The sequence below is a fragment of the Mus pahari genome, chromosome 11 (assembly GCF_900095145.1).
Source record: "Mus pahari chromosome 11, PAHARI_EIJ_v1.1, whole genome shotgun sequence".
NCBI lineage: Eukaryota > Metazoa > Chordata > Mammalia > Rodentia > Muridae > Mus > Mus pahari.
The window spans coordinates 37211491-37215251 of NC_034600.1; the positions used below are offsets into that span (position 1 = coordinate 37211491).

The window sequence follows — 3761 nt, forward strand, 5'->3', positions numbered from 1 at the left end:
GAGCCAGCGCTGGGACTCATGTTGCTCTGAGCAATAATTAGGGCCCTGCTGCTCCTGTTCTTGGTTTGAGGAGCTGCTGATGATAAGGGAAGGCCCCAGACTAATGCCTTCTCATCCTGCTGATAGCTAACTAACTCCCTAACATGGGCTGACTACTGTGCTACCTAACATGGTAGGCAAGCAAAGTAAACCGGACTCACTGTAATGCTGAACCTAGCATATCCAGAGGCTTCCTGCCCAACAGCTTCCCCTTTTGACCTTGAGCCAAGCATGCTCAGATTTGCCTCATTTATCCTTTTTTAAATATATAGAATGCTTCACAGATTTGCCTGTCATCCTTCCACAAGGGGGGGGGTCATGCTAATTTTCTCTACATCGTTCCAATTTTAATATATATGCTGTCAAGACAAGCATTCATTTCTACTCCCAGTACCCACCTGGTTCTCTCTCTGTGTCTGTCTCTGTCTGTCTGTCTCCTCCCCCAACTTCTCTCATCCTCCCTCCCCTTTTTCTTTGTTTTACTAAATATTTGTGTTTTGCCTGCATGCATGTCTGTGCACCATGGGCATGCAGTACTTACAGAGGCCAGAAGAGGGTATCACCTCCCCTGCTACTGGAGTTACAGGTGGTGGTTTGCCAACCTGTGGGTACTGGGAACAGAACCTAGATCCTCTTAAAAAGGTAATCAGAGAAATGCAAATCAAAATGACCCTAAGATTTTACCTTACACCAATCAGAATGGCTAAGATCAAAACCTCAGGTGACAACACATGTTGGAGAAAATGTGGAGAAAAAGGAACACTCCTCCATTGCTGGTGGGATTGCAAACTGGTACAACCACTCTGGAAATCAATCTGGAGGTTCCTCAGAAAATTGGAAATAGATCTACCTGAAGACCCAACTGTACCACTCTTGGAAATACACCCAAAAGATGTCCCACCATGCCACATGGGCATGTGTTCCACTCTGTTCATAGCATCCCTATTTGTGATAGCCAGAAGCTGGAAACAACCTAGATGTCCCATGACAGAAGAATGGATACAGAAAATGTGGTTCATTTACCCAATGGAATACTACTCAGCTATTAAGAATGAGGACAACCTGAGTTTTGCAGGCAAATGGATGGAACTAGAAAAATATCATCCTGAGTGAGGTAACTCAGACCCAAAAGGACATACATGGTATGTATTCACTAATAAGTGGATATTAGTCAAAAGAAAAAAAAAAGTACAGAATACCCACAATACAGTCCACGGAACTCAAAAAGGTCAACAAGCTGAAGTGCCCAAGTGAGGATGCCTCAGCCCCACTTGGAAAAGAGAAGAAAGCAATCACAAGTGGGGAGGGAGGGAGGGATCTGGGAGGGAAAGTGGACAGGGGGCGTGGAATGGGGGCAGAGGGGAACCTGATCTGTTATTGGGTGAGGGAAAGGACTGAAGCCCTGAGGGCCAGCAGAAAGAATGTGAACAGGCAACCTCAGGAAATAGGAGGTTGGGGGGACCCTCCAGAATGCACCAGAGACCTGGGGGGTGAAAATGATTAGTTGTTTTGTTTGTTCTCAAAGTAGGATCTGTTTGTTTGTTTGTTTGCTTGTTTGTTTGAAGCAGGGTTTCTTTGCATAGCCCTGGCTGTCCTGGAACTTGCTGAGTAGATGAAGTTGGCCTCAAACTCAAGAGATCTGCCTGTCTCTGTCTTCCCGAGTGCTGGGATTAAAGGTGTGCAAGAGGTAACAATTTTTAATAGTAAACAGAAAACTGGCCCCATATGAAAGCAGATGCCAGGGACCCAGGGCACAGGTTCACCGTTTTCTCGGTTCCTTCAGCTGTGAAGTTGGATGCGTAGAATAACTGACCTCTCTCAGCTCTCCTTCCTGTTTAGTTATTGCTAAAATCAAAAGCAAAGGCCTGGGATGGAGCTGAGCTGGCGGTTGCCTAGCTACACAAACCCCTGGATCTATCCCCAGCACACACAGACCTAGCATGGTGATAAACACCTATAATCCCAGCTCTTGGGAGGAGGTGATGGGAGGCTCAGAGACTCAAGCACATCTTTGGCTACCTACAAATTTGAGGGCAGCCTGGGTCTCAAAAAAAAAAAAAAAAAAAAAAAAATAGACTTTAGAATAATCAATCCCTAATCTGTCACAGTAAATCTGGGGTTTTTTCTATCTACCCAAAGTGCGCATTGCTTGTAGCATCTTCCCCTAGACTATTCAGTGTGTTCCCTGGCTCAGCACCGCCCAAGGCATCCTGCCCACGGCGTCCTGCAGTAAACAAAGAACACAAAGGCTGAGAGAAAGGCCATTTCACGGTATTGATTCCGCTGCCAGAGGCATCGCAAGACACGTGCTTTTCAATCTGGAGAAGAAATAAGGCACACCCGGCTTCCTTGACTAAACAGAGCTCATGATTAGTCTGTGATTGCCTCCAGATCTGTCAATAGGCATTCCTTCCGTGACTTGCCAGTCAATACCTTTCTGGGCTCAGTGGACACTCCCCTGAGCTACAATTTCCCTGTCAATCAAAAGTTTTGTTCTTCTAGATTATTGCTTAAGTTGTAGCATTCATTTAAAAAAAAAAAAAAAGAAAGAAAAGAAAAGAAAAGAAGAGAAAACCGAACCGCAGTGAGGCTGAAAGCCCCCATGGAAATGACCTGCCCCCTTTGAAATGGGAAGCTGAGCTGACTTAAGGTGAAAGCTATGGAGAAAACCCCCTAAGGGCTCTCTTGCAGTTCCTCCCCTCCCCCCAGCCTCTTCTCCTGCCTCTCCTGCTCTAACCCTTGCAATAAAAACTCCCCACAGCAGTTCTAGCCCAAAGGTTTATTTTCTACTTTAAAACCACCTGCCTGGTGGCAGAGAGACGGAAATGCTTTAAGCCTGCCTGCACCCTGACCAACTCCAGCGCTTATTTCTTTCAATTCCATTTTTGCCCCACTGGGAAATTAAATGACCTAAAAATCAATGCTTTACTTTAAAGGAAAAGGAACTGGATGACCAGATATCAATATATCCCTTTTCTGGATTAGACACTGCTTCAGAGCATATCTGGCCAAAAAAAAAAAAAAAAAAAAAAAAAAAAAATTCCTAAAGTCACTTTTGAAGGCCAAAAAAAAAAAAAAAAAAAAAAAAAAAAAATCAGCAGACAAGCCCAGATGGGTTGGATGCAGGCATTGGAGCAAAGAGCAAAAGTTTCTTGTTTGTGTCAGATCATCGGCTAATGAGCAATTCTCCCTTCCTAGGGTAGGAACAATTTCAAGAGAAAATGTGAGCAGTGGTTCTCAGTTTTGAATTTTGTCCAAGAGCTTCAGACCAAGTTGCCCCTCAGGCCTACAAAAGTGAAAACAGAAACTTTGCTTCAGGTGAGTGAAAAAAAGTGGCCAGAGCCCAATCTCTATGGCTAGGGCAACAACTCTGGGCCACCCTAAGGGCGCCCAGAGAGAGCCCTGGGCTTGGGAGGCCTTTAGAACAGAGCGCAGTTTCTCCTTCCTGGGTAAAAGGTAACGATTTCTTACTTTGTGGTCCTGGGGCTTGAACCATGACCTTCACATGTGATGCAAGCGTCCTACCACTAAGCTACACCCCCCAGCCCCACTTTCTCCTCTGTAAGTTTCAGTGTCTCTGGTTTTATGTGAAGTTCTTTGATTCACTTAGACTTGAGCTTTGTACAAGGAGATAAGAATGGATCGATTCTCATTCTTGTGCATGATAGCCGCCAGTTGTGCCAGCACCATTTGTTGAAAATGCTGTCTTTTTTCCACTGGAT

General features: G+C 45.0%; 1 pseudogene; it reads right to left on the minus strand.

The window, feature by feature from the left end:
* Positions 1 to 301: 301 nt before the first annotated feature.
* Positions 302 to 414, minus strand: LOC115065039 (annotated as a pseudogene).
* Positions 415 to 3761: the final 3347 nt, after the last annotated feature.